The sequence below is a fragment of the Mastomys coucha genome, unplaced genomic scaffold, assembly GCF_008632895.1.
Source record: "Mastomys coucha isolate ucsf_1 unplaced genomic scaffold, UCSF_Mcou_1 pScaffold23, whole genome shotgun sequence".
In the NCBI taxonomy this organism is placed as follows: domain Eukaryota; kingdom Metazoa; phylum Chordata; class Mammalia; order Rodentia; family Muridae; genus Mastomys; species Mastomys coucha.
In genome coordinates this window covers 66,209,930-66,218,492 of record NW_022196906.1, presented here as the reverse complement: position 1 = coordinate 66,218,492, position 8,563 = coordinate 66,209,930, and the positions used below count along the sequence as shown (strand labels likewise).

The 8,563-nt window shown below is 47.0% G+C and overlaps 1 pseudogene; it reads left to right on the top strand.

Annotated features, from left to right (window-relative positions):
* The first annotated feature begins 6,662 nt into the window (after positions 1-6,662).
* On the top strand, positions 6,663-6,928 carry LOC116072483 (annotated as a pseudogene).
* The last annotated feature ends 1,635 nt before the right edge of the window (positions 6,929-8,563 follow it).

Genomic DNA, 8,563 nt, shown 5'->3' with positions numbered 1-8,563 from the left:
TCTTGCCTTGGCTATTGGAGTGCTCCGAAGACATCAGTCTTTGATTGATTGCCTGAATTGTGGGCTACGTGTCACTTATTTGTTAACTGATGGCCATCTGGGTTGCTTTTACTTGTGTGTGTTTGGGAGAGGTGAGGGAGTGCATGTGTGGAGGCCAGAGGACAAGCTTGGTTGTCACTTCTCACATGGTTTGGGTAGGGAGCAGAGGGCAGGGCCTCTCACTGCTCTGGTCCTCACCAAGTAGGCTAGGCCAGAGATCCCTGGAGACCTGACTGCTTCAACCTTCCCAGTACCAGGGTTACAAGCACACACCATGATGCCTACACATAGGTTCTGGGGGGTGGGGGTTGTAAAGCAAGCACCTTAAGGTTTTTACTTTTTAACAGCCATGAATAATGCTGTGAGGATTGGTTGGTGGATTTTTGAGTGAACTTGTGCTTTTCTTTCTTTTGTGTGAATACCTGGAAGAGATATGCTGGGCCAGTGCTCTGCCTATATTAAGCCATCCCAGGAAACATTATTTCCAAAAGTGGCTGCACCGAGTCACACTCGACTCCCGCAGGCAGTGTAGGAGAGTGCAAAATTCCTTATCCTGTCCTACGTATGAACCTATATCTGACTGTGGTTTGGATTTGCGTAGCCTCAATGGCTAAAGTTTTCTTTTCTCCCCCCAATCATTTCTCCATCATTTGCTTACTTTTTCTTGGATTCCCATTGTGGGTCTTCCAAACCTTTTCTAGACTTCAAAAGCTCCCAATTTCTCCCACCCTCTCATCTCTTGACATTCTGAAGTACCTTTGTGCATTTAGTCATGAAGAATAATTTACTGAACTTCAGGTAGTTTATGCCATCATCCAAAGTGAACAACTGAATAAGAAAAGCCATATTCTTTGCCCCAACTCTGTATTTGTATAACAATCTGGAGGTGTTATTCAACAGTCTTGTAGGAATGTTCTCCTTGAAAGGCTTCAGAAACTTCCCGGGACCTTTAGGATAAAATTTAATGGTAAACTTCAGGGCCACTGTGAATACCATGTGTATATATGAGAGTAGGCCAGCTCCACCCCTGCCTCTACTACAGTGAGTAACCCTTCCATGCATCCCTGCCTCTCTTCCCTACTACCCTTTCCAAACTATGTTTTCTCCAAGGCAAGAGATGACTCTGACACTCTTGTGTTTCCTATAGCCCTAGAACAATCCTTGGTCTGTTAAAAGTCATAATTAAAAGGATGCATGTTGAGTTAGTAGGTGAGAAAGTGGCTAATGGAATGAATGAACGCAAGACTATATAGTTCTAGGAATTAACAGAACTTAGGTTAGAGTCTCTCTTCCAATACCCACTTCAAACGGCCCAGTCTACATTGATCCAGCTGAGGTGGGGTTTGAATTTAATCAAGTATTTATAACAAATACTACTGGCCTTTTATGTTTTAACTCCTGGCACATTTGGATCTGGGTGGATCCTTTAGGGTTTTAAGCAAAACAAACTGATTTGAAACCCACCATCTGGATAAGAACTCTGAGATTCAGAGTCCTGCTAGGGAGGGCTTGCTGAACGGCAGGGGCGGAGGAAACCTCCACACCTTCCTCTTTCAACCCCAGGCAGATGCAGACAGGACAAAGGTTTGTGTCTGGCCAGGACAGGAAAGCACTGAACAACTTTGCTAAGAGAGAGGATGGAGCTAACAGGAAGTGGGCTTGCAGTGGGGTATCCGGCCTGGCCCAGCCTATGGGAGACAGGATGTAAGAGAGCTGGGGTCCACAGGTCCCTGTTAATAGAGGCAGTTTCCTATTTTCCGTAGCATGTGTGGCGGCCCATATGATGAGCCAGCAATAAATACATTGTCCTGAATTCTAACGGAGAGGGAGGAAACGCCTGGCATTTACGATATGTCCTTCTGCTTATTCATGGAGAATGTTGTTGGGGGAGATAAACACAGCAAAGACAGTGTGTGCAGAGATACTTGGGAAAGATTGAGGTGCTGAGCCACTCTGAGATAGCATGCGGGCTCTGAGCCAGGGCTTAAGCTCCGTCTTGGCTCTTTCCCTCAACTATTTTCCCTCCCAATTCCAGACTTCTCCTAGTTGTGCAGGTCAGAGAACCACAGGCCACAAGTGGCTGGCCTCCTTTATCTCCAATGCCCCTCCGCCACTAAAGGACGAGGTTTCCCCAGGATGCCCACTCCTGCCATCTGTGCCTTCTTTCTCTTGTCTCTCTTCCTGCATTCCATCTGGCTACTAAAATAATCAGATCTTTGTCTTTTCTGGTTGAGTAAAGGGCACAGGAAGCAGCCTTTCCCCTTACCCAGTACTGACTGGGTATCTTTTTGACACTGCTTATTTGATCTTAATAATCCTAAAAGGCAATAATGACCATCCCCCATCTTACAGATTGAGAAACTGAGGCTCAAGGAAGAAAAGTGATTTTTCTTATATTTTATGTATATGAGTACACTGTTGCTGTCTTCAGACACACCAGAAGAGGGCATTGGATCCCATTACAGATGGTTGTGAGCCACTGTGTGATTGCTGGGAACTGAACTCAGGATCTCTGGAAGAGTAGTCAGTGCTCTTAAACACGGAGCCATCTCTCTAGCCGGCTATTTTTTGTTTGTTTTTGGGTTTTTTTTTGTTTTTGTTTTGATTTAACAGAATCATAAAGGTATTTCTATCCTTAAGGAGTTAAAACTATGACATTCTGGGAGATGCACTTTGCCAGCGGTGCTGGGAGGGGAGAGGCCTTTCAGCCAATTCTATCATCCATCATCGTCATGGCGGGAGGCTCAGTTGCAGATACCATGGGGCACTAGCTATATCCTCTTTACTGTTAGCTGTATGGAGTGGTGGATGTTAGTGGCTCATAAGAACTGCTGGGAACTGCCGGGCCCACACATGAAGTCCTTTTCTCAGAGAAGTCTTGACTCTAGGGACTTGTCATTAAGGAGCTACAGAAGCTCAGCACCTTTTAAGGGCCATCTGGATGAAGCTCCTTCCTCATCAGGATGGCCAAGGCACTTCGGCAGCTCACCCTGCGCCCCAGCGAGTTCTCTTCAGGACGCCCTGTGGCTAGACTCAGCCACCTGTCAGCTTGCAGCTGTTTAATCTCAGGCTCCCATTCTGCGTGATGGACTAGGCTGTCACGGGACATTGCTTACATGCCACTCCCTCCCATTTCAGCTGAACTACATCATCTTCTCTAAACCCAGGCAGCTGAGGCCGATTGTTTCCTGCTCCACTGAGCGGCCCTGATCCATTCCAAGTGTAACCCCAGTGAACCTCAGCACCCACTACATTGAGTACCTTCCTGGTCCGTCAGTTGCACAGGGGAGCTGAGCAGCCCCTGAGACAGAGCCTGGTGACATGGATCCCAGCTGAATAGGTGCTCATATGGCTAGGGACCCATGGTTACTGATTTAGCAACAGCACCCAGCCTCCTGTTTCCTTCCCACCCCAGCCCCAAGGTTGCAGATAAACAGCGCTTGTGATCTTGACATCTTGTGACTGATGAGTGAGTCTCAAGACCACAGAGATGTCTGCACTGATGCAGGATTAGTGTCGGACATCAAAGGAGTATACTCACAGTGAAGAGAGCTGTGGAGGCATGGGAAGGAACAATGGTTCGAGAAAGGGCCGTCCCAGAACAATTGCTGGGGTGGCCTTTTCTGGCTTTCTTTATCCCTTCTCTTTCTAGGCCTTTCTGTTCCTGTACTTTAGGGCCTTCTGTGGAGGTCTAATTCAACTGTTTGTTTGTTTGTTTGTTTGTTTTCTTTTTCCAAGACAGGGTCTAACTGTGTAGTCCTACTGGCCTGGAAGTCATTACGTAGACTAGCTGTCCTTGAACTCTTGGAGCTGTTGCCTCTGCCTCAGCCCCTGGGGTTATGGGAATGTCCAGATTTCTTTCTTTTTTCTTTCTTTCTTCCTTTTCTTTCTCCTTCTTTCTCTCTCTCTCTTTCTTTCTCTCTCTTTCTTCCTTCCTTCCTTCCTTTTTCTTCCTTTTTTCTTTTTTTTTTCTTTTATTTTTTGAGACAGGGTTTCTCTGTATAGCCCTGGCTGTCCTGGAACTCACTCTGTAGACCAGGCTGGCCTCGAACTCAGAAATCCTCCTGCCTCTGCCTCCCAAGTGCTGGGATTAAAGGTGTGCGCCACCACTGCCTGACCAGATTTCTTTTTGTTCTATAAAGCTCTAAGCCAGGCAACAGTTGTCTGTGAAGAGGAGATGAGAAGACCTGCTGTAGTGGGAGGCAGAATGGCTAGGTCGGAAGGGATGTAGGAGAAGACCTTGACTTCTTCCAAGCCAGTAGAGTAACAAGGCCCATACATACCATTGCTGTCTGTAGGTGGTAGCATCCTGAAGGACTGATTTGGACAGTCTTGTAGCCACAGGGATATGACAGAAGACCAGGTACTTATTCAGGAATGACTTCTGGGTGTGATGCTGGACCAGGTACTGCTATGGGCCTCTGCCTCAAATACCTACCAGTCTCTCCCACTTCCTCTGACAGGGTTCTGAGATGTTAGCCAAATGTACAAGACTTGGGCCTCCATTGGCAGACCTGGGAAGCCATTGCAGAGCTAAGCAGAGGAGTAGCATGGATTAAAAAGCATAGCTGAGACCTGTACTGTGAGCACACCACTGTTAGCCAAGGGCAGAGGTGACCTCTCAAGAGGACGCTTGAAGGATCAAGGGGAGAGGCCATGGTAGCTTAAGACCTGGAAAAGTGCTCAGGTTCTAGGCACTTTTCTGAAGGCAGAGTGGATGTGAAATGTCAAGCGTGAGATTGAGTGGAGGGAGCAAGAATGGCCTCTGGGATCATGGCTTGAGCTACGGGAGAACAGGGGGCCCTTGTCAATCAAGCTAGGAAAGCCTTGGCAACAAGAGTATTTTTGAGATAGGATCATGCTCAAAAATAATAGTGCCTCCAACACTCACAACACCCACCAGCCTTCATGGCTTTGTGTGGATAAAAATGGCATCCCTTCCTCTGGTGGGCATAGCGTCACATGAGGGTACAGCACGTTAGGGTGTGTCCCCTTGACAGCACAAAGCTTCTGGGCTGTGACCAACCCTCATGACACTTGTAGAGGCCATCCCGGGGAGTGACAGCTGGCACCTCAGAAAGCCCTGTGGGACTTGCCTGGCACACATTTAAGGTAGAGGAGATCAAACTTAGAGGAAGCATTTATTCATCTCTTCTGTTCTGTAATGAATTTTATGTCTACCCCACACCTATACTACAAGCCTGCCTGTTCATAAAATATAAAAAAAGTAGGGGAATAACATTAAGGAGTATTGTTGGTTTTGTTATGATAGGAAAAAAAAATGAATGCCTCTTTGTTTTGAAGATATCTGGTCCTCTTCTCACAGGCTGAAAGCAGATACATTCTGCACAGAAATCTCTTTAATACAGCAAACTGGACAAGGGAAGTAAGCCTCTATAGTCTTTTCCAAACACTGTCCATTGGCATTGGCATTTTGAGACAGGGTTTTTCTGTGTAGACCTGGCTATCCTAGAACATACTCTATAGACCAGGTTAGCCTCGAACTCAGATCCACCTGCCTCTGCTTCACAAGGGCTGGGATGACAGGTATGTGCCACCACCGCCTCAACATTTTTGCTTCAAAGAAGTCACTCCAAATCTAAAGAGGCATTTTGTTCTCCGCCACACTCAGTGTTACCCTTGACATGATCTGGCTATTCTGCTTCCTCAAAAGGACTTCCTAGCAGCCGAGGGCTGTGACACAGTCTACTCACACTGCTTACATTTGATGGTGTCAGTCCAGCCTCTCCTTCGCCTGGAGAGGGACTGCTGTCATTTGACAGGTAAGAAGATTAAGACTTGGAGAGTAGTGGTGATGTCATCCAGATTCCAGTTAATAGTGGCGGGGCTGGAATAGAAACTTGCATCAGCCGGGCATGCTGGTGCACCCCTATAATCCCAACACTTGGGAGGTAGGGGGAGGAGGGCCGGGGACTCAAAGCCACCCTTGGCTGCATAAGACCTTATCTCAAAAACAAAGTGAGCATCGGTGTAAACAAAGCCTACAGGAGCTTGGCTCTGGGGTGTAAGCTCCCCATTTAATGGGGGCTCCAAGGCTCTGGAGATGCTCAGTCAGTAAAGTGCTTCTTGCCCAAGCAGACCAGCCAGAACCCATGAGAAAACGATCAACAAGTAGGTATGGTGTGGTGCACATGTAAGCCCAATGCTGGTCAGGCCTCTGAGACAGGGGGATCCCTGACCAGCCAAGTCTAGCTGAATTGGTAAATTCAGGTTTAGTGACAGACCTTGTCGCAAACACAAAGCTAGAGAATGACCCAAGGTTGACTACTGGCCTCACCATGTGTGCACAAATGCACATACACACCCCACCCTCAACACAAAAGTGGATAAGTGAATAAATGAGGACCAGGGACATGGCTCAGCCAGTAAAGGCACTTAGCCACCAAGACTGACCTGAGTTTGATCCTTGGGATTCACGAGGTGGAAAAAACTAAGTCCTGTGATTGTTCTCTAACCTGTATACTAAATAAACAAAGGCTTAAAAAAAATCATGAGCGAGGCTTAGATGTGCTTCGGTAGCAACCTGTTGTCCTCTGCTGCTTGAGCGGCGCCAGCACCCTAGGAGCTCGCAGCAGTCGGCTGGCCCCTGCTCCGCTGTAACCATGTGCGACCAGAAGGCAGTGATCAAAAATGAAGACATGTTGGAGAGACGCGACAGAACTCAGTGGAGTGCGCCACTCAGACATAGAAGCACAATATCGAGAAGGATTTTGCGGCCCATATCAAGGAGGAGTTTGACAAGAAGTACAACCCCACGTGGCACTGCACTGTGGGGCAGAACTTTGGCAGTCACATGACACACGGAACCAAACACTTCATCTACTTCTCCCTGGGTCAGGTGGCCGTTGTTCTGTTCAAATCTGGTTAAAAGCATGGTCTGTGCCAAACACCCAGTGATTCATCCTAACACAAGAACTGCATCCGAAGTTCCAAATACCGGCGACTGAGTCTTGAGCCTTGCTAGGGGAACGCCCCGTTTGAATCTGTTATGTTTTGTACAGGACATAGTTCTCTGTACAAGTTTGTGGATATAAAATTAGTAAAACAGCTTACATTTATATTTATCCCATTTTTTTCTCCCTTAGGCCACTCCTTTAAAAATATATCTGTTGGAGATTAAAACAAAACAAAACCCAGAAAGAATAAGTACATAAAGCAGCTTATGTTGCTCTAATCTGAGACCTGGGGCCATGGGTGTCTAGAATTTGAAAGGACTGACTGACTGCATCTGTTTCATCTCATTGTCTGAGGCTGAGCACTTGTTAGTCTTTGATGAAATTTCTTCACAGTCTAGATCGTGGCCATACTATGAAGGATGGAGAATAAAACCAACCAACCAACCCAGGGGGAGCTTTCTGGGCATTGATTTCTGTATGCAGACACACTAAGTCATGACGTCTGTAGGTTAATGCATAGAAATATTCTATTAGGAAGACCTCAGGTGGCTTTGCTGTGCAGTTGGCTTGGGGACTACTGGCCAGGTCCCAGGGCCATGCTAGAGAAAGCATAACTTACACATCCAAGCTAACTCTGCCCACCTCCCCACCTTCCCAACCTCTCTCCTCTCTGCCTGACTGTGGATGGCATTTCATTTTTTCTTCTTCTTCCCCAGTTTCTTCACTCACACACCCCATTGATGTCACATGGCCCGTGTTCTTCTGAAATCACCCTGAAGTTCCATGTAACTTTGAAACACAGTATCCCAACCTGAAGTCCACCTTTCCAGGCATGGCTGTGTCACCACCACACACATCAGGAACTCTTGCTTTCCTAGTTTATCAGAATTTCTGGACCACAGAGGGATGGGCTTCTCTGAAGCAGATGGGTAAACTGAGCATCACAGGTGCCTTTCTTTGGTTTTGTTCTGAGACAGACTTCTAACTTGCTGTATAGTGGAGGATGACCTTAAACCCATGATCCACCTGCTGCCACCTCCAAAGTGCTGAGATTGCAGGGGCTTTCCATCATGCCTGCCTCACAAGTGTCTTGCTAATCCACGATGCTGTACAGCTGGACCTCTAAGGTCCCACCTGTGCCGTTGTTGACTCTGAACCTAAGCTTAGGACCACAGGCTTTTCCCCTCATGAGATTCTATATCTTGCTTTTTTTTTTCTGGATTAAATGTTCACTCCCTCTTTCAGACTATCCACTAGGTTTATAGATAGAGCTAACATAGATATAGCAGACACAATCCCACTCAAATCTCATTATTCATTTTTAACTGATTCTTGGCGTTTCTTTCTCAGCTTTTGTTTCCTTTGATGGCAACTCTCTGTACTTGCCACCTTCAGATGATTCTTCTCTGAGTTCATGCATCTCCTTCATATGCACCCCAGTCTCTAGGAGCCCAAGTCAATGGTGAACTAGTGTGGAAATCCCCTGTATTGAGGAAGAACTAGCTCTGAGGTGCCAGAGCTGCCCATGAGGTCAGGCTGAGTCCAGACTGTTCCCCAAGATCACACGTTCAGCTTGCATTTCCCCTCTCCTGCAGCCTCCACTGCCC